At 39.9% G+C, this 23,462-nt stretch overlaps 1 protein-coding gene across 3 annotated transcripts in view; it reads left to right on the forward strand.

Annotated features, from left to right (window-relative positions):
* LOC124143046 (NGFI-A-binding protein 1-like) overlaps positions 1–23,462 on the forward strand; it is a 141,407-nt gene that overhangs the window by 64,759 nt on the left and 53,186 nt on the right. Inside the window, exon 1 of one of the 3 annotated variants that reach the window (XM_048382389.1) lies at positions 4,486–4,740. The exons of the other annotated variants lie outside the window; for them this stretch is intronic. The gene's annotated coding sequence lies outside the window, so the exon portion shown is untranslated. Of the gene's footprint in view, positions 1–4,485; positions 4,741–23,462 lie in introns of those variants that run through there. 3 annotated transcript variants of the gene reach the window in all.

The raw sequence follows: 23,462 nt of genomic DNA on the forward strand, positions 1-23,462 counted from the left end.
TTACATATTGGGCTGAGTGCTTCTCCTGGAGTGTAGCACACCCTACACGATACGGTCTCGGTGTGATATCGTTGAGATCGAGATCGAGTGACATTTGTTTCATGAAAAGGTTCCAGGCTTTATAAAAATGCCATGCACGTGTGATTAGAGCCTGGGTCTTTATAGTAACACGCTCCTGATCTTCCAAGCCGATGGTATATGGAGGACAGGGCATATAAAAAACATACAAGCATATTTCATTTTATCGGTGTTTGTAAATATCCAGGCTTTATAAAAATGCCATGCACGTGTGATTAGAGCCTGGGTCTTTATAGTAACACGCTCCTGATCTTCCACGCCGATGGTATATCGAGGACAGGGCATATAAAAAACATACAAGCATATTTCATTTTATCGGTGTTTGTAAATATGAGTGAGTGAGTGAGAATGGTTTTACGCCGCTTTTAGCAATATTCCAGCAATATCACGGCGTTATCCGAGTGCCCTATATAGACCAGCATCGTAAATGACTAACTAATATTACGGAGGATAATCACAGCTTGTGTTCCCTCACATCAACCCGTTCGTAAAACACATGGAACAAATCGCATTGCCTCTGTCGAATCTAGTGAGTATGGCTTTCCACCGATTTTAGCAATATTCCGGCAATATCACGGCGGGGGACACCAGAAATGGGCTTCACGCGTTGTACCCATGTGTGGAATCGAAACCCGGGTCATCGGTGTGACGAGCGAACGCTTTAACCACTGGACTACCCGACCGCCCCTTGTAAATAGGATTGGTGGTGGTTGTATCGCCAGGTATTACCGATTCCGATAACTATTGATGCATCTTGGCACGTATAGTATCTATATTACCACGGGATGTATTTTATCGCAGTATCGGAAAATCCCGTATCCATAGGCTCTGTCGACTGTTTACTTAAGCAAATCTAAGCACCATATTTCATCGCTTGACCGTATACAGGACTCGTTGCGAAACGTCACGGCTACTCGTAAGTAAATATTATCGTTTCAGGAATGTTTTTGAAGTGGCATTATCCCTTCATCCATTCGAAATTGGTTTAAAAAGAACCCATTTGTTTGGGCGATGTCCGTTCACCCAACCTTGGTTGTATGCATACTGATTATGCATAATTCATAACAGGAAGTGACGTAAAGCACATATTCCACACGTATCACACACAAAAAAGTGAAACCGCGATAATATAGTGTCACCCCACTCCTTCCTCTAATTTAAAAAGAAAAAGTCGCTTATGGCAGATAATTTGTTTACCGATCTCGTTTAAGAATTTCAGGATCGATCAATCCTAATTGATGCGTAATAACATTACGATCCATTTTAAATTAACTACCGCGATAATATAACGTACCATGCCACATCGGTTTTTCTGCACCTGACCAGATTCGACCCCCACAATAAGTAGAAGAACACTGTGTCGTCATTATATCGTGTACAAACTTACACTTACAAACGGAAAGTCAACTACATGCCGTGTGTGCGTGCGTGCGTGCGTGCGTGCGTGCGTGCGTGTTCATTTGTCAGGCGCCATGAAACCCTGTCAGAATAGATCCGCGGTACAACATGATGCTCTCCGCAAGATCCCAGTGTGCTCTGTTGGTTACAATGTGTGACCAGAGTGATACTGTGTCACCCCGACGAATCGAAACGTGTTCTTCATATTATCAACCACTGGTTTGTTCAATGCAGACTTGCTGGAAAAGAGGCTAGCTTGGTATGTGGCTGTATATTGCAAACTGGTCGAAACCAATATTGAACAGTCCGGACACAGCTGATAAATGCTCTTTAGGGGACAGAGAGTTTTTCAGTGATCCATTCATATATTTTTCACCACTATTTTGCGTTTTACGCTCAAAGGAATCTGTTTTGCCGGATAATCGAGACTGGTTATTCTCTAGCGTTGACGTTTGATTAAAGTCCGAACGCTTCTCTGTTTGCTCTTTTGATTGAATGATGTAGACACACCTAACAGTTAATGGTTGATAGAGTATAAATGGATAGAATGGCCAATGGTTGGATGAATGGATCAATCAATCAATCAATCAATCATTGCGTGAATCGATGATGAATGAATGAAAGCATGGATGGGTGGATTGGTGATTGGATGGATGAATGGATGATAGAGTATAAATGGATAGAATGGGCAATGGTTGGATCAATCAATCAATCAATCAATCAATCAATCATTGCGTGAATCGATTATGAATGAATGAAAGCATGGATGGGTGGATTGCTGAATGAATAAATAAACGAGTGTATATATGAATGCCGGATGTACAGACAAGAGCCAAGACGGGCGAATGACTGCATGGGTGGATGGATGTACATACAGATGGATGGATGTGTGAGTGATGAAGCTGAGCAATGCAGAAACTGGCTTTATTCGCGAGATACACGTACTTACAACTCTGTAGACCGTTTAGCTAACGTCTGTGTCGACATACGTGATACGTGTATGCAATCAGATATACAGGTATATTCAAGCGATTTTCCTGCGGACATTATGTACACAAAGTATGTCAAATTCAAGCTCTTAAAAATATTACACTCCCATGCATTATAATTCTACTCCATGTTTGAGTAAGGGCATTGTTTGTAAACATCTCAGGTGATGCTAAATAAAAAATCGACATTTTTAATTAAATCGAAAAAGAAAAAACGTTTGATTAACATGAAGTGCCCGATAAGTTTCAAACTTGTAAGAAAGGTTATATTTCTGATCTAAATCCGCGAGGAAAAGTCTTGCGGGAATGACATGGCTGCCCTGGTGTAACTTCGAACCCCAACCGCCATAACTGGTGACGCAACCGATCGGGTGCATTAATTAATTCGTATATTGACCTCTATCACCATGCACAAACCTGACCCATGGCAATACTCGTCCCGGCAATATATACACATGTGTACTTGTAGTATTTTCCCGTTATCAGCTTGAACAGATGCGGCGGGGTAGCCTAGTGGTTAAAGCGTTCGTTCGTCATGTCTAAGGCCCGGGTTCCATTCCCACATAGGAACAATGTGTGAAGCCCATTGTTGTTTCCCGCAGTGGTATTACTGGGATATGGCTAAAAGTGTCGTAAAGCTCAACTCACTCACTCACTGGAATGGCCATGCGTTTTAAGAAGGGGTTAATATGAGGAAACACGCAAAAGCTGTGGTTATCCTCCGTAATATTAGTTAGTCATTTACTGGTCGATATAGGGCACTCGGATAACGGTATGATCTGCGTGTATTCGCAACACGACTTACACACCTATGTGACTTGTTTAGCATATTAATTACCTCATTTTCACTTATTAGCCATTGCACCACAAGAGCTTTTTTTTCTGCCGGCATACTTTCCCTCACATTGTGGTGTCTTATCTGATTATTGTCTAACCAATTTTTAAAAAAAATCTTTTTTCATTATTGCTTATCTTATGAGAGAATTTGTATAGGGAAGAAGCGACTTCGTAAAACGTGTCGAAGCCAACATGTGTCGAGGCCTGAGCTCCGCGTGGTCCTTGGGATCTCTGTGTTCATTTCATCAAGCACGTGACGTCAGTTACACATATTTTCAAAAAAAATTACTTTTTAGAAGAAATCCACTTTTTTACTCAGTTTATTTTTTTACAATTTGGGAGTGGATTCTGGATACACAGAAGCGGTCGCCCTGCACGTGTGTCCGGCTCCCGGGTGATATTTCCCTATGGGTATTCCTTCAGATGTTCAAACCGTGTACACAAGCGAAAAGAAAGTATTTTCTTGTTAGCTTTTTTTCTTGGGAGAGGATGAACAAAATTCGGAAAATGTTTTATTTATTTGCCCGTGGTATTGAGCGCTCGTGCCCCCGCGAGCTCCAGCACTCACTCGGCTATCCACCGCCTTGTCGGCCGTCGGCTGGGCTGGCGCTGAATAATGTATGCAATCCCGGGGGTGAGAGCTTCATGGCCCCTGGGTCTAGTGAACCCGGTGTCGTACAATAGCTTTAGAAAACCCGTTCCTGGCGTCGAGATCTGGGATAGTACCACCAGGAGTGGTACAAGTACGTCTGGGAGAGGTGTCCCTCGCGGACCCACTCCCTTCTCTGATAAACGGGAGAAAAATCAATACCTTGCCGGCCCGCGTGACAAATTATTTCTGGGTCTGGCGTATGCAGGCAGCCCTAATCACTGCCCGACCCTCCCCCGGCTTGGAGCATATCCAAAGCCTCACCGACGGGCGGCACGGTCAAAATTGGAAATCAACAGGGGTGATAGCATGAAAGGAAAACAACAGACAACGCCCCCCACCCCCTTTACTTTCTACCTTTTGGACACACCTGTCCCGATCTCGACACTGGGGTCCGTAAAACCGTCACCGACGGTCCCCTGGTTGATTAATCGCTAGGTAAGTTTGTCACGCTAGGCCGAGACCCCTGGTGGAGCGTATACTTCCCTGCTTTGTTATTTATATAGTTGAGGCACGCATACACCGCCACGCCCTCCGGGGGGAAACCTACGTCACTTGGCTAGGCCGTGCTACCCACGTTCACGTGGGTCAAATCGCATTCACGTGGGTCGGCTGCCCAATCACGGCAGGGACAGGCGCGCGTGACGCAGGCACGCGGAGAACCTTATATGGAAATCTACCCAGCCGCCCCCCACCCATCATAACGTGCTAGGGACGGGACGACGACCAGCACTCCCACAGGCCTATCAACCCTGGTGTAAAAACTGGTTGATTTTAGTCATTGACTAGGTAAGTAGTATATATTTCTGACTACTATCATGTCAACCCACACCGTGTGCTTATGAATATCGTGGACTCGTGTGTACAGCGGCCGTGCCTGTCCCCGCGATAATCCAGCCCCAGGGTCAGGCAAGCGATATGGCGACGACCACACTACCAGCAATGGCGGACTCGCTTACACAAAAATTGGCTGGCATTCATAAGCTTTCGTGAGCGTTTTCTCGCTGTTTGTGAATGAAACCTATTGATGTCTGGTCATCTGTACTTTGTTTACATTATCTGTAGCGTGTGTTGGTAAGTAATTTGTTCAGCTGACTCGAAAATATTCGCCAGCGAGTAAAATGTGGGTGTGGGTCAGTGACAATGTCGCGACCATGCAGAGAAGCCCTTGTAGTCCATAGCGTGGTCGACGCGATATAGGGAAGTATATTCGCTGTCTGTCCGGGTCGAAGGTGTATATCAGGGCGTGGACTTTCATATGCTCCCCTTACACTGTTATTTTCGCCTTTGAATCTTTCCGCCGAACGTAAACAAGCCAGAACGCACCCGGAAATAAACTGCAATATTGACCGATGCGTGTGTATTACGTGGGATATATAGTGTATATTGCTCAACATGGACTGCGTTTCATTGCCAAATAAATATCAAAACTTGTTGTTGTGTTTGAGTTTTCAATGAGTTTCCGTGAAACCGTTGAATTATCTTGTAAACGTTAAACCGAGCCGGTTCAATCGGTGTTGTCGCCAGCATGCGTTTCCAAAGATGCAATGTTTTTATTTAGAAACTAGAATGTCCAATGGCTTTGCAACGATTTGTGACGTCATAGCACAATTCTACAGGCCCAACTGGAAGTGGTTCTGGGTGCTATCTGTGGCTTTTATACATCTAAATCAGAAAACTTTCCCAAACTACTTCTTTCCTTTTTTACATTTTTTTAGGCATTGTTATCAATATTTTTGACATGTTAGAAGGAATATATTTACAAAGTTTCATAGATCATGTAAATAGACAAGGCTGTACTTGTTAATATTTTAAAAGGAATGCCTTTAGAATATTTATTTTAATTGATTGAGCAAAAATATTTTGATAATGATTTTTTGGGCTTATGTATATGCTCCGAATACATTGAGCTTACAACTGTCTCTTTAACATTTTAAAAAAAGGTGTTTTTGACCTAAAAGATAAGTGAGTATGTTCAAAGATAGCTTTACACTCAGGATAATTTATTCTGCATTTACAAGTTTACTTGCTTAGAGTGAAAGAAATCCCAACATATGTTCAATTGTTAAAACAAATTTAATGACATTATTTTATATGAAGTCAATAAACAGAAGCGCTCTACTGGGCTTGGAAGTATTTCATGTAACTAATTAAAATATTCTCAATTTTATTTTTAAATGGGTTATTATGAATTTTTTATTTTTTAAATTTATTATGGCTTAGTGCAAGTGGCGTTAGTCATGTTATTCTCAGCGATTCAGTGATTACCATGGCAACTGAAAAGAACAGAACCCTTTCATGTTATCAATATGTGTGATAACACATTTATAAGCATATGTGTACATCAATGGACAGACTGGGGAATGGGGAACATTCAAATAGCTGTTTACTCAAGCCAACATGTAACATAATACAAATTTGAAATCAACAATGTCATCAATAATCCCATAATGGAAAAATATTGACTATTGAATTGTCAATCAGTTTCCTTAAGCATTCAAAATTTAGGGCAATGGGTTGAAAGGAAATTTACGAAAATCCCTGATATTTAAATGCACAATATGATACTACAAAAATATAGACTAAATGTTATTTGAATTTATAAGTAACAATTATTATTAAATGATTAATATCTAATTGAAAACTTTACAAATAGTTTGCCATGATAGGCAAGTTTATAAAACATGTGAACAGTGATGCTAATATACTTCAAACATCAGTCACGTCTACATCAATTCACCAGTCTCCCTTTGCAGCAAATGACCAATGAATACAGATGCACTAGATGATCCCTGTCGCCTCCCCTCCCCCCCTCAAGCACCTCCCCCCTCCCCTCTAAAGATGATGTCTCTGTCTGTGGGAACCTTCTGTTGTCTTTTTCCATAATTGTTTACTTTCCCATACAAGCTATTTGTTTTGCTCTCTGCTCTGACATGGAGGTATGCTGGAGTTTCTTACCCCCTTCTTTTCATTGTCTTTGTAGCCCCATCGCCAAATTTTACGCGATACTCTTTGACGATTATTTTGTGATTTCATGTTGCCAGCTTGCGAAGGATGCAATATCATGTTGTAAATATTGGCAGCTAACACACAGTGTTCCGGCCTCTGTGGAGTAAATATTAGTTTTGATGTGGAGCTAACAATATTACTGATATCTGCTGTCTGTTGGCTGTTCACAAGTCTAGTTGCTGCTGGCACTGGAAACCTCCACTTTGATAGACATTGCTAAGTGATGGTGGTAATGAGATGACGATGTTGTATTTGACTGGTTGCATGAAGGGCTGTATGTCCTTCATGTTTTTTTCAACACCTTTTCCTTTTGTGAAAATTATGTTATATTAAAAGTTGGCAGCAATTGGCTGTTTTATACCCTCAGCCTGACATGAATTTGTATTGGGGAGTTTGTAGGTTTATGTCTTTTCCTGTGTGTAGGCTGATTGCCCTCATAACAGACTGGGCGTTTGTCTACAGACCTTTTTAGAAACGCTTGTTTTCTTATTAGCGTCTATGCAAAGATATTTTGAAGAACCACTACCCAGGAATTGAACTTGAAGAACCCCTACATAGGCAGCGTTAGAAATTGTCCTTATTCTTAGAAGCCCTTCCAAACTCCCTAATAGTTAAGGTATCATGAGGACCAGTAGAAATTTGCCCCTTTTAGGGTTTTGCTATATGTTATTGTATTATAAAGCCTAGTCGACTAAAACTGTTAGCTTCTATCGCTGCCCCAGCATTTAGCTTGAAGAATTACTACCTAGGTATTTAACTTGAAGAACCACTATCTAAGTATTAAGATAGAGACACATGGATATATTCTACTGAATCTCCAAGTAGGCATTACGTGGTTGGTTGCTGGTTTTGTTTGTTGACTGGACCAGGCAACCAGTGGTTGATATTACGAACAAGGTCCCACATCATTGGGATGTGAAAGCACACAGCCCACCACCTCACTGAGTCTGACCTGATATCGTCGCTTGTTCCTACTAGCAAAGCTTGATGTACAAATTCTTACCTGGAATCCCCCTAGGTGGTCAACTGTTCTTGACCTGTTCAGCGCTCAGTGAACCCGTTGTATGACTCGGAAACAGAGAGACTGTCACAAAGACGATGTAGACCTGAATAGAACTGTTGGAACATGACAATTACGCAAACATTTCTTGCTTCCTGACAGCCTCTTTCTGAGTAATTATTTTGATCTGTCACCATGGTTACAACCTCCAAATTTACATTTGTTACCAGAATCAAAGGTGACTATTGATACACTTTTTAAAAAAACTGTATTGCAGTCTAAACAAACATATAGGTAGTCACTCCCAAGAATCCTTAATTTGTTGTTTGTGTTTAACGCCACACTCAGCAATATTCCAGCTATATGATGGCGATCTGTAAATAATCGAGTATGGACCAGACCATCCAGTGATTGACATCATGAGCATTGATCCACACAATTCGATACGATGACCTGCATGAACCAAGTCAGCAAGTCTGACTACCGGATCCCGTTAGTCGCCTCCTACGACAAACATAGTCGCCTTTTACAGCAAGCATGGGTTGCTGAAGACCTATTCTACCCCGGATCTTCACAGGTCCCAGAATGCATAAATGCAAGCTACATGCGTCATGTGACCATGACACAACAAGTGCGTACATGATCCACAATCATGATCCCAATAGGGAGAACAAACTAGGTGTGGCTGTTTTATTTAATATGCCATGTTATGATACATATCTCAATAAAAACGTCACTGACTAAATTGCGAGGGGAAGGTCACAGGTGGAGTCAGGTGAAATGGATTTTTACATTGCATTCACGATTGCGGCACTTATATAACAACATCTGTGCATTGCATTTTTAACAGTCCGGATTTATATCGGTTTCATAGTGCTAGCATACTGAGATACCATGTCACAGTTGAACATGAATACACCACTCAGACACTCTAATGACTCCGAGCTGACTTGTTTTATCCCCTAATGTTGAGTGCCAGGCAGGGCAACAACAAGTACCATTTTTAAAGATGTTTTGTCATGGCTCATTTTAACCACTGGTTCTCCCAGACTCTTTGGTACAGCTGGAACTTCCAGCCTGGAAGTGTACTGTTATGTTGTGCCTGTATCCATCACATAATGAAATGCCGAAATATTGCACATACAGACCCTGAAACAAATAAATCCAATACAGCCCATGCAAGTCTATAATGTTTGGCAAGTCTAGATTACTGCAGTATCTCAAAATGAAGAAAGTCTCTATTATATTTTATAACTAAAATTTAACAATTGTTTTTTCTGCAAAATATGTCCATTTTAGAGACTAGATGTTAGTCTAATTACAAACCAACATATATGTTTAAGTATATGCATCCATTTTCACACTTCCTTTAAACCTTGAAAATGAGCACTGTTACTGATATACTAAAAATAATGTCATGTAACCGAAAAATGGGTAATTAATGTTGACAAACACTTAGGCATTTAAACCCCTATCACATCTTCGTCAAGTACATCCATCCCCTTGATGTTTAGCACCCCATCACTCATTCACCCTAAAGTTATGTCACCTAGGTAGACAGTTAATTCTGTTTTCATAGCTGGGGGAAAAGGGAGTTGAGTATACAATATATTATACAGTATATTTCCTTCAGTGAGTAAAATTGAAATTTGGGCATATGGAGTACCCCCACCCTGAGCCCCGACAGCATCTGGGTGACTTTTATTTTGTATGACATTTCATTGGATAGGTGAGGATGTAAAAGGGGTACCAACATTGTTTGAATCACATTTCAAAATATCAATGGGGCTTTTTCATTGTTGTAAGGCTTATCAGGTTACAGGAAAAAAATATGGAATAAAATCAATAATTGGAGGTGATGTACGATGTTAGAAGTTGGACTAAATATTGCTTGTCCTTTTTTTATATCAGTAACAGGACATCACCCTTGACGTGAATTGTGGTTGTCAGCTGAACATGCACGGGTTTACTAAGTACCGGGCTTACTTGTAGGCTTATGGGGGAGGGGGCTTGTTGGGTGTGGCCAGGGGAGGGAGGTGTTGAGAATAGGTGGAGGGGGGATAAGAAAGCATAAGTCGGCTACGATCAAAGGACAAGGTGTACTGCTGAAGCCATTGTTCTATGTACCGTAGTCGACAAGGGCCTTTATGTCACTTAGACCTAGCTAAGCTCATTAAATCTTACACATGCCTCATTATAAGGCTGATAATTAATATAGATTTCTTTCTCAACAGATTTCATTTTTTCCAGTGTTGTATAGAATTTCAAAGGTTATCCTTTGTTTCTGAATCAAAGATAAAATAGCATTTCATTACTTGCTGGGGAATGTTTTTAAGTTCCTGCGGTGGGTGTTTGTGTTATAATGAGGGCATGTTATATGAAAGCTGACATACCATGTGCAGGAAACACAATTTGAGGCAGTTCATTTTTTACATGTTTTTTTGGTTAGAATTTTAAGGTGTTCTGTGTATAACCAGTTACTTCTTTACAATAAACATGATAAATAACAGGAATTATTACTATTAATACCGTAGCCCCCTCACAAGATGAAATTCCGGAGGAGACACCTTTCTACTTTTCATAATTTGTCACAAGTTATTGTTTTAATTAGGAACGTAGTATTTATTGATTGCTTTGTTTATTTAGTTCAATAGAATCCATCCCAAATTGCCTTTGTCTAGGTGTCTGCTGCGTTAGTTTGTTGTGTTGTTTTAATGTCATGTATATCGATTCATGACATTGATTCCCAAACAGAGTAAGACTTCCAAACACGAATGTCAGTTGAAACACCTGTGCGCCTCTCACACCTTGAGCTACATACTCAACCTTCCCTGCTGGAAGATAGGTAAACTTTATCTACCTGTGGCCAGTCAAGCATTGAGCTGGCCCCACCCCTAGAGAAAGTTCTGCTTTGTGTGTGTGACCCCTGGGTTGTGGAGTGTGGAGGAGTGGTAGAAGGACATTGCTTACTGCATGTCCCAGCAATCTAAGCCACTCGTCGGATACAAGTGGAGCTGGTTTCAAATGCCCATTGTTGAGAAACAAATGTTTCTTGTGTGTGAGGAGATATTTTCCAGTATTTTCGTCTCTTTCCTCTTTGAAATGGGTTGAAAAGGTTTCGGTCTAAGTTACTTGTGTCGAACAGGTTGAGTTCAGAGAAGGATCAAAGTAGTGATGGCGTTCGATGTATGTCTTGGATGGATGCACTGGCTTCATCGTTGGTTGATTATGTTTTAATAAATATCATAACAGACAGTGGATGGGAATATTTAGACTGTATTTAGAGTTGCTGTGACAATGCCTAGTTTGCATAGTAGATGGAACCATTGTGTCTCGTGTGCATGGTGTGGAGAGATTGTTGGATTCACAATATTCTCATTATCTCAGATCAGCCACAGATACACCTATACTGCTGTTGTGGCTTAAAGCAATATTCACTTTCACTCCACAATTTATGGATAACAACTTCTTTAATTACTGTAAAGACAACATTTCAGTATAGATCCTTATACCATTGTCAAGCAAGGTTGAATGATGAACATGGTACGGAATTCAGTCTTGCTTGACAGCGGTATAAGGATCTATACCGAAACGTCACCTTTACAGTATTAAAGAAGTTGTTATCCATAAATTGTGTCTACTGTGTCATCCATCAAGTTCTAAGTAATGCCTATCAAACGCCACTCTCAGTAATATTCTAGCTATATGATGGCGGCCTGGAAATAGTTATGTCAAGACCAGACAATCCAGTGACTAGCATCACGGGTATCGATCTACACAATTGGGATATGATGACATGACAACCAAGTCAGTGATCCTGACCCCCCTTTAGTCACTTCTTACGACAAGCAGGGGTTGCTCAAGACCAGTGCTAACCCCTATCTGCCCATGGTTAAACCAAAGCAGTAAAACTTGGGTTTAGTACTGTGTTGTATAATATCGAAAACTGGGTTGTATTTTCAGCAACATTTGCCCATTAGTGAATAAAGTACTACCTTAGCGGTTGTATGCACGTCTGCTTGTCATGTTTCAATGTCAACTTGTTTCGGAAGCTGTAATGCATTTTTTTCAAACATCACAATTATTTATCACATGTATAATTTCCTATTTAACATAATTTCTGAATGCAGCCAAACTTTTGTACCGGAAGAGTTTTCAGAAACACATGAAATAAAAGACATAAACAATAATATGTTGGGTGGAATTTTACTCGTTATGCAAATTTTGATTTTAGGAGTATGTGATCCTGTAGATTCTTGTGGTATTACAGTTGAGGAAAACCTTTTATCTAACAATTTAGTTGCTCTTGTAGTTTGTTTCTACCAGAGATAAACTGACAGTATCTCACTAACTTGCCATATTAGACAAGAACTGTAGCAGTTGAGGGCAGTAGGAAGTTGACCTCTGGCTTGTCCAGTGTGGGGGGGGGTGAGGCAATGAAGATTTGATTTTTGATATCTTGATTGTAGAGGTGACGACCGGGTCGCGTATATAATGGCAATAATTCAAGTTAGGGGAGACAACTTGTGATAGTTTTAGAATAGTTATGATGTGTGATTAATATAATTATTGTATAAAATGCAGTATAATTTAATATAGTTCTAATAATAGTACTACTTTTATTTCATGATTCTGTTTGTTAAAAGAAATCCATTGTCTATGGGCGGAAAAATTTAAAATATATAAATTTCATATTTGCTTTAGGAAATGTTCTATTTTGCCATATGTGCAATATTGTAAGGTTTTTTTAGGGATTTCTGAGGTTAATCTTTACCACTTTTCATTGCAATTCTTAAACTATTTGGAAAAAAATGTCTTCCGTTAACATTTCTACAATACTTTTGCAATATTTTGGTGGTAGTGAGAGGAGTACTTCAGCATCCCACAATTTGGATGTCCTTGCATATTTCAGCAGTTTTCTGTTCTGGACTTAAATATATATGTGAACACACTCTGAATTATTGCCTTGCAAACAAGATTTACCATAGTTTTAAAAAAGTAATGTTTGAATAGAAACAGGCTCTCGATAGTTTAAGCCTATTGATGTTATATTATATAGTAGGAGTGATTAGTGTTTACATCGCTTTCAAATGTTGCTGTACACAAACTGTGTGAACTTTTGATATTTTGTTTATCACCAGTGTATTTCCAGCAGATTGTTAACAATCAATATGCATTGATAGTTCGACCCAGTTGTTTTAAGCGGCCATTGTGAAATATTACATGCAAATGTGTGTAGGAAAAAGCCCAATTTGAGAGCAGTTTTGAAACGCCTAAGGGGGGAGTCTTTCTGGATTATATTGAAATAACCTTAGGGTAGATGAAGTTGATATCAAGACAGTTTCGACTGTCTAGACACGGACTGTGTGAGGTATATGAAGGGGTCCACGAGGCAGTTAATCTTTTGTTTTAACCTCTGGGTTTCAAGTGGTTGTCTGAATATTCACAAAAATAACAGGGGTATTACATCAGATGTTTATTCGTCATTTTAAGTCATTTTCTTTTCGGTCTCTCCATTGGTTTGATGTCAATGTTGACAGAACAAGTACCCCTGCAAATTTTGTTAATTTTGAAAAATAATTGGGTTTTGAGTGATTATGTTGTGATTTGGATACATTATATGTACCTCTTTGAATAAGGTGTTCGTGCTTGGTGTCATCATCACGTTTTCATGACTGACTGTCATTATTCATATGCATTTTATTCCTATGCAAGGAAAATACACTTAACAAGAAATTTGACAGTTCAAGCTAAATTTGCTAAGCATCCCAATGTGTCCTGCTCAAAGCCATGTTATCAGCTTGACGGCCCAGCCCTACACAATGGGAAAAGACAAAGTCCGTTGGATCTAGGCAGACCTTTAATCCCTGTGGGGTCAGTCACAAGGGTCAGTCGTCCCCAGGGTGAGGCTTGATAGCGTGCTATTATTATCGGGGTAAGGTATAGTGCAAGCCTGGGGCTATTGTCCTCGGTGCAGTCGGTAACAACGACTCCTCCTTTTCCCCCCTTGACGTCGACCCCCTTGGCCAAGGTGGTTTTGTCAAGCTACACGTAACATACAGGACTGTGCATGGCCAGCAGTTGTAGTCCGCGATGAGTCCTTCTCTTGTAGCATCCTTCAAATATGTGTAATAATGCTTGAAGTGAATGAGTATTGGATGGGTGTGTCATTACCTGTCTCGCTGCTCCGTCTCACTCCCCGTCTTTTTCCCTGTCTCTCTGACCTGTCTCACGACTCTGTCTCTTTATCCTGTGTCATGTCACTACCTGTGTCACTACCTGTGTCACTACATGTGTCACTGTGACTCTACCTGTGTCACTACCTGTGTCACTGTGACTCTACCTGTGTCACTACCTGTGTCACTGTGTCACTACCTGTGTCACTGTGTCACTACCTGTGTCACTGTGTCACTACCTGTGTCACTGTGACTCTACCTGTGTCACTACCTGTGTCACTGTGGCTCTACCTGTGTCACTACCTGTGTCACTGTGACTCTACCTGTGTCACTTCCTGTGTCACTGTGACTCTACCTGTGTCACTGTGACTACCTGTGTCACTGTGACTCTACCTGTGTCACTGCCTGAGTCACTGTGACTCTACCTGTGTCAGTACATATGTCTCTGCCTGTCACTGTGTCACTTCCTGTGTCACTGTGACTCTACCTGTGTCACTACCTGTGTCACTGTGACTCTACCTGTGTCACTACCTGTGTCACTGTGACTCTACCTGTGTCACTACATGTGTCACTGTGACTCTACCTGTGTCACTACCTGTGTCACTGTGACTCTACCTGTGTCACTACCTGTGTCACTGTGACTCTACCTGTGTCACTACCTGTGTCACTACCTGTGTCACTGTGACTCTACCTGTGTCACTGTGACTCTACCTGTGTCACTGCCTGAGTCGCTGTGACTCTACCTGTGTCAGTACATATGTCACTGCCTGTCACTGTGTCACTTCCTGTGCCACTGTCTCTATCTGTGTCACTGTTATTACCTTTGTCCCAACCTGTGGCACTGTCATTGCCTGTGTCTCTATCTGTGTCACTGTGTCACTACCTGTTTCACTGTGTTACTACCCATGTCTCTATTGATGTCAGTACCTGTGTCACTACATGTGGCATTGCCTGTGTCACTACCTGTGTCACTACCTGCGTCACTGCCTGTGTCACTACCTGTGGCATTGCCTGTGTCACTACCTGTGTCACTACCTGCATCACTGCCTGTGTCACTACCTGTGGCATTGCCTGTGGCACTACCTGTGTCAGTATCTGTGTCACTACCTGTGGCACGGTCATTGCCTGTGTCACTACCTGTTTCACTACCTGTGGCATTGCCTGTGTCACTACCTGTGTCACTACCTGCATCACTGCCTGTGTCACTACCTGTGGCATTGCCTGTGACACAACCTGTGTCAGTATCTGTGTCACTACCTGTGGCACGGTCATTGCCTGTGTCACTACCTGTGTCACTACCTGTGGCATTGCCTGTGACACTACCTGTGTCAGTATCTGTGTCACTACCTGTGGCACGGTCATTGCCTGTGTCACTACCTGTGGCATTGCCTGTGACACTACCTGTGTCAGTATCTGTGTCACTACCTGTGGCACGGTCATTGCCTGTGTCACTATCTGTGGCATTGCCTGTGACACTACCTGTGTCACTATCTGTGTCACTACCTGTGGCACGGTCATTGCCTGTGTCACTACCTGTTTCACTGTGTCACTACCCATGTCTCTATCGATGTCACTACCTGTGGCACGGTCATTGCATGTGTCACTACTGGTGCCACTACCTGTGTCACTGTCATTACCTTTGTCACTGTGTCACTGCCGTGTGTCATACATTGTAATACATTGAGCACTTCAGCATAAACACAACTGAACAAGCCGATTACGCTTGGAATGTTTTACAAATTGCAGTGCCATCTGGCGCTCTTTCAATATTGTCAACGTTGTCCTTGAGCAGCTGAGTCTACTTTTTGTGCACTGGCGTTCTTCAGTACCCATTGTCCTTTAGCAGCTTAGTCTACTTCTTGTGCACTTGCGTTCTTCAGTACCCATTGTTCTTTAGCAGCTTAGTCTACTTTTTGTGCACTGACGTTCTTCAGTACCCATTGTTCTTTAGCAGCTTAGTCTACTTTTTGTGCACTGACGTTCTTCAGTACCCATTGTTCTTTAGCAGCTTAGTCTACTTTTTGTGCACTGACGTTCTTCAGTACCCATTGTCCTTGAGCAGCTTAGTCTACTTTTTGTGCACTGACGTTCTTCAGTACCAATTGTTCTTTAGCAGCTTAGTCTACTTTTTGTGCACTGACGTTCTTCAGTACCCATTGTCCTTGAGCAGCTTAGTCTACTTCTTGTGCACTGACGTTCTTCAGTACCCATTGTTCTTTAGCAGCCAAGTCTACTTTTTGTGCACTGACGTTCTTCAGTACCCCTTGTTCTTTAGCAGCCAAGTCTACTTTTTGTGCACTGACATTCTTCAGTACCCATTGTCCTTGAGCAGCCAAGTCTACTTTTTGTGCACTGACGTTCTTCAGTACCCATTGTCCTTGAGCAGCCAAGTCTACTTTTTGTGCACTGGAGTTCTTCAGTACCCATTGTCCTTTAGCAGCTTAGTCTACTTTTTGTGCACTGACGTTCTTCAGTACCCCTTGTTCTTTAGCAGCTTAGTCTACTTTTTGTGCACTGACGTTCTTCAGTACCCCTTGTTCTTTAGCAGCCAAGTCTACTTTTTGTGCACTGACGTTCTTCAGTACCCATTGTCCTTGAGCAGCCAAGTCTACTTTTTGTGCACTGGTGTTCTTCAGTACCCATTGTCCTTGAGCAGCCAAGTCTACTTTTTGTGCACTGGAGTTCTTCAGTACCCATTGTTCTTTAGCAGCTTAGTCTACTTTTTGTGCACTGACGTTCTTCAGTACCCATTGTCCTTTAGCAGCTTAGTCTACTTTTTGTGCACTGACATTCTTCAGTACCCATTGTCCTTTAGCAGCTTAGTCTACTTTTTGTGCACTGACGTTCTTCAGTACCCATTGTCCTTGAGCAGCCAAGTCTACTTTTTGTGCACTGACGTTCTTCAGTACCCATTGTCCTTGAGCAGCCAAGTCTACTTTTTGTGCACTGACGTTCTTCAGTACCCATTGTCCTTTAGCAGCTTAGTCTACTTTTTGTGCACTGACGTTCTTCAGTACCCATTGTCCTTTAGCAGCTTAGTCTACTTTTTGTGCACTGACGTTCTTCAGTACCCATTGTCCTTGAGCAGCCAAGTCTACTTTTTGTGCACTGACGTTCTTCAGTACCCATTGTCCTTGAGCAGCCAAGTCTACTTTTTGTGCACTTCAGTACCCATTGTTCTTTCTTTACATATGACGTCTTTTGTTTGCAAGTTGTTCATTAGTATTGTTTTGTATTTTGAGTTCATTATTTGCATGTAAACAGTGCCCTTTATTTGAAACATGCCTTCTTTATTCATACCATTTTACTGTTATTGCTCGGTTTTTTCCTATGTTTCAACTTTGTATTTTTTGACCGGATGGCCACCTATGCTTATGTGACTTCTAACAACATTTTGCAGTTAGAAGTAGACCATTAGTAGTTTGCTGCCCATTAAGATCAGACATACTTCTCCTTTAGAAGACAGATATCAAGATGTTGATAAAATACCCTTTGTAAGCTTGGCAACAATAAAACTGTTCATTAATTTTTAACAATCTCCCATAGAAACTTGTGACATAGAAATTGAAAACTTTCTTATTTTTATGGTCATAAAAACAAGGACGATATGTTCTCTCTGAATGCAATCCCAATAAAATTCATCTAAAATATCAAGTATTTTGTTCATCTAAGAACCATAATTATTCTGCTGCTATTGTGTTGAAAAGGTTATTGTATACTTCACATGTAATGAAAGACAGCTATGGCATTATCGTGCATGTTTGTGTGACATGAACATCTAATTCTGATGTGTTTAAAAAAGATAACAGCATCTGTTGCAGTGTTTTTTTTGTCTTTATGTAGCTTGTGCATACCGTTATAGAAATCGTGTGCTGATACGAGTTATTGATCATCAAGACAGAAACATGGTGACAAATGTGTAATCGTTCACAACGGCCGCAAGCTAGGTTGGCAGAATAATACATACAAGTTAATACTGTGTAGAAATGTGGAGAAATGTGTGATTATACATTTTCAGTTTATAGTTTTCTCAAGACAAACTTCTCCTTATAAAGACATTTATTAACAGTTAGTTTAGTTACCTAAGTTTGACCTATCAAAGTTTATTAATTAATTAATTGTTTAAGATTTAGATATTTAAATATAAAATGTTTGTCAAATTTGGAAATTGTTTTTATTTTTTGTTTCGTTTTCATCATACTAATTTTTGAAACAGTTGTACGAAATCTAGAATATGACAAAGCAAATGGATATTTGAGTTTGGCCATAGTTGAGGCTAGTGGAGTCGCTGTGGTTCCTGAGATAGTAAAATATAAGGTCCCTCAGCTGTTCTCGCTGTGGGAACAGCAAACAAAAAAATGGATATGATATCGACTGGAGTAGGCTCGAGTTCAAGGAATGTGTCATTGGTATTGGTTGATAAAAATTATATTTAAGATATCATCTCACAAAAATATAATAATGAAATGGAATGCAAATTCAAGTGCATGAATGAAAAACTACTTGTCGTTTAACTTGAAATTGTGTAGTTTAAAAAAATGTATTCAATATGATGTTAAGATCATTACCATAAACTTTTTTGTTTTTGCTCCGCAATATAACAAAATGTTGGAAAAACGAGCTCCAAAAAAGATTCACATCAAAATATATTAGTTTGCCCTATTAAATATGTATTCAAAACCAGAGAAACAGTAAATTTAAAATCAATATCAGAAATATTAGTATGGAGGGGTTTTCAGTGTGTACCTTGCCTCGTAGCATATGTATGTAAGTTTTTAGTATAGCAAGAGTTGTCTACCTTTATTGTTTGCCTGTCTAGATTATATATATTTATTTTCTATCTTCTTTGGCTAAAAAATGAATTGGCATCCTTCCCAGTCAAATTAAGGAGTAATATCATTGGGCTTTTGGGATAATGGCTTATAATGTCTTGAATCTATTCAAGATATAATCATTTTGATACCTGCTTTGGCTGTAAGGTATACTTTAATAGTTTTAGATATGATTTTTAATAGCAGGGATTGTGATTAAAATTGCTTTGAAAAGTTTTTAAATGGGAAACATTATCTGAAATCTTGGTGAAGAATTAGTCTAATATTTTAAACTCATTTTCAAAAATGTTTAGCATCTTTTAATATTTGAAATATTAGAAATATGTTATAAATATCATATTTATGGTATAGTTGAAGGACTTCAATTGGTAGAATTATATTACGATAATTTGTAGGGCTTTATCAAATTTGTATAGCAAAGCCTATGAAATATTTCTGTGAATTTAATCGTATCAGTTATGCTAATCTATACAATACTGTCATCGTAATGTGAAAGTATTCTTATTTCCTTTCTTTGTTCTGAGCCCTGATATTTACAAAATCATTTATGGACATGAAGTTTGCTAATGAAAATTAAAATTTAATCAGGTAAAACAATTTGTGTGAAAAGTCCTGAAATATGTATATTGTTATCTGATGAGTTTTCTACATTACGCCGAAATGTATTTTAAAAGAGTAAACAAAAAATCAAATTGAAAGTTTTAGAAAAAATAGACTTAACATTTTTGTATCTTTATTATGTTAAGCAGTGAATGTAAATATCCTCTGTACATAAAAAAATGACACAGGCCTATTTTTGAATTATGTTTTTGTTAACATGAAGGAGCCCATTCCAAAATGAAATCCTGTCATATTCCATTGAACACATAAGGATTATTTCTGATTGAAGAGCAAAGAAATTTGTAGCAGTGCCAGAGTGTTTAACAAGGAGACCAGCTTCCCACCGAGCAGCGCCCCAAACCCTGCTTTAGCACCTGAAATCCTCTGGGACCTGGGAAAGGTAGAGAGTCTGGGCTGTTATGTTTGCGAGAACAATTTGGTCCACAGTTTACGAAGTCTGAATCCACTGCCGTTGTGGTCAGCTACACATTATGTGGACAGTGGTCGAGTGGTGGTCAACTGGACTTGGTGTCATTTTTAGTGGAAATGGCAAGAAAAGTTCATGAACATATTTGATGAAGCGTGAGATGGTGTCAGCCCTGGTATTAAGCAGACTGACTTTGTAGACGAGGTATTGTTTTCATGTACTGTGATACTGATAATCTCCTATATAAATAATGCATTGACTTTAGGCCAAGTTGAATAAAGGTATTTTTAAGGCTTTAGAGCATGCAGAGTGGAATTGTTTGAATTTTTCAAAATTCTAATAAATATTTTATTATTATAATCTCATGAAAAAATAATTATTAAGTGATCTGATGAGTGAAACAATGTTGTGATAATGAGAGGGAATTTTATTTTGTAGTAGCCAAAGTTATGTATTATAAGCAATGGCCTCAAATCAACATGGAACATTTGGAAGGTTTCATCAGCAGCAAAAAATAGGACTGAATTTAAATAATTCATGGTGTTTTCAAGTAGGGCTTAGGCACTTCAAAAGGAATGAATACTTTAAAAAAGGGGGCAAAAATATGCTATATGTTGAACTTCCGTGTAATCATTATGTTTTGAGTGCATGTGCATTTAACCAATGAAAATGTACTTTCTTCTAACATACTCGTGTAATAGACAGGTTATTTTAATGGCCATAGTTTGTACATTATGCCAATGGAGATATGTTTTCTTTTATTTGAATGTAATTAACATGTGTGACTGAGAAATTGATACTCGGTCATATATGGAAAACATCAGTCAACTGAATATTTTAATTTATTTTATAATTTATTACCTAAAATTATAATAATGTAATACTTTTGGATATTTTTTTCTGAGAGGTTAAGGATTGGCTGAATGCTGATTGGCTAATCTTTGCCCATTGTATGAAAGTAGTTTTGCTGCGGAAACACATTTTGGGTCTCCTACCTCGGTATGGATGGAGTTGGCACAGGTGGCCCAGTCGTCCAAGGACCAGGGTGCTGTTGTACAAAACTACCCTAGCTCTACGACTGTCATAAGTCTATGTTGCAGTATGGGAGTTACCATCATCTTAGCACTAAGAAAACTTTGTACAGCAGCACCAAGCTATATAGGCTCAGCAGATTTGTATGATTACTGGTTCAACTCCAAAATTTCACCCAGTTTGTTTCTGGGTTTGTCTGCACCATACCAGTAGTCATAGGTTGCACCAAAATGGAAAACGTTGGAGACATGCATCACTTTGTGAGTTGCCATCACATCAAGTTTACAGACAGTGATGAAATACTGCTCAAATAGGCTTTAAACCAATTGACTCTGAAACTGGATAAACATGGAGCGGATCTAACCTCCTTCACTCGGATGCATGGCAGTGAACAGTTCCTGACAATATGAAGTCATCTTTTGGCAGTGGCCTTTACATTTGTTTGCCCACATACAGTAAACTACAGTTATAACAAACTCAAAGGGAGCACTAATTTTAGTTCATAATAACCGTAGTTCGTTGTAAGCATTTTGTACAACAAATACCTGGGACTAAAAAATAAGTCTGTTATATGGGTCAGTTCTTATAAGCGTGTTCATTCAAAATGTAGTTTATTTATTTCGAAAGGTTCAATGTAGCAAGCGCACAGATAGGGACACAGGTGGATATATACGGGGGAAGCCATATTGAATACAATGTAGAAATTTGGAGTTCAGGAAAATATATAACTTTTCTCAATCACACATGGTGCCGCTGGGTGCCCCAGTCATCTAAAGTTCTATAATTTGCTGTGCAGAGTTGCATCCCTTAGGCATGCAAGGATTTTATTATTGTGGGCTGAATTCATTCTGATCATGTTTCTAGGTTGTCATCACGATGCGCCTGATTGTAGGTTTCATACAGTTGTAAACAACTAACATATCTGGCCTCCCACCCACATCAAGCTGACACAGTTATACCTCTATTATGAATCTTGCAATCCCATTGGTTAATCCGTGTCACATGACGAACAATACATTTCAATGTAAACCTTCAAATCATGTGACTGACACTGACTTTAATAGTGACTCATTACGTGGTCAGTATTGACATGTCATGTGGTCAGTATTGACATGTCACGTGGTTAGTAATGACATGTCACATGGTCCGTATTGACATGTCACATTGTCAGTATTGACATGTCACATGGTCAGTATTGACATGTCACATGGTCATTATTGACATGTCACATGATGAATATTGACTCATGGTTGATGTATGTCATCAATCCCAATTGCGTGGATCGATGCTGATGATGTCAATCACTGGATTGTCTGGTCCAGACTTGAATATTTACAGACCACCATCATATACCTGGAATATTGCTGAGTTTAGCCTTAAACAACAAACGAAGCATATTGACATCGTCAAGAGTTGTATAATATTACTTTTTATGAAATTCTATTTAAGCAGTGTTAAAAACAACTCTCAGTCGCCAGTGGCTGATCACACAGCATGTGTTACCAGGACTGTTTGTGTACATAGGGTATATTCAGTTTTTACAGTATTCATATCATACCACGGAAGATGTGAGCGGAGTGGAAATGTATTGGTTATAACAGCGATATATAGATACATACATACATATATATATATTAATGTCATATTCAGGTGAATTATTTGAATACAAAGCATGGTGGACATGGTACAGTATTTCTGGAACAGTGATTCAGATGAGGTAAAGGGCCTTACGTTTCCCTGTACAGGTGGCTGCCCTTGTTTCTAACTTGTTCCCAATGAATCTCAATACCTGTAGAGATGGGTGCCCTTGTTCCCAAGGAATCTCAATACCTGTAGAGATGGGTGCCCTTGTTCCCAAGGAATCTCAATACCTGTAGAGGTGGGTGCCCTTGTTTCTGACTTGTTAATACCTGTTTCCTAGGAATCTCAATACCTGTAGAGGTGGGTGCCCTTGTTTCTGACTTGTTCAATACCTGTAGAGGTGGGTGCCCTTGTTTCTGACTTGTTCAATACCTGTTCCTTAGGAATCTCAATACCTGAAGAGGTGGGTGCCCTTGTTTCTGACTTGTTCAATACCTGTTCCTTAGGAATCTCAATACCTGTAGAAGTGGGTGCCCTTGTTTCTGACTTGTTCAATACCTGTTCCCTAGGAATCTCAATACCTGTAGAGGTGGGTGCCCTTGTTTCTGACTTGTTCAGTACCTGTAGAGATGGGTGCCCTTGTTTCTGACTTGTTCAATAGATGTAGAGATGGGTGCCCTTGTTTCTGACTTGTTCAATACCTGTTCCTTAGGAATCTCAATACCTGTAGAGGTGGGTGCCCTTGTTTCTGACTTGTTCAATACCTGTTCCTTAGGAATCTCAATACCTGTAGAGGTGGGTGCCCTTGTTTCTGACTTGTTCAATACCTGTTCCTTAGGAATCTCAATACCTGT

Source organism: Haliotis rufescens, unplaced genomic scaffold (genome assembly GCF_023055435.1).
Source record: "Haliotis rufescens isolate VD_foot unplaced genomic scaffold, xgHalRufe1.0.p SCAF_4, whole genome shotgun sequence".
Classification (NCBI taxonomy): domain Eukaryota; kingdom Metazoa; phylum Mollusca; class Gastropoda; order Lepetellida; family Haliotidae; genus Haliotis; species Haliotis rufescens.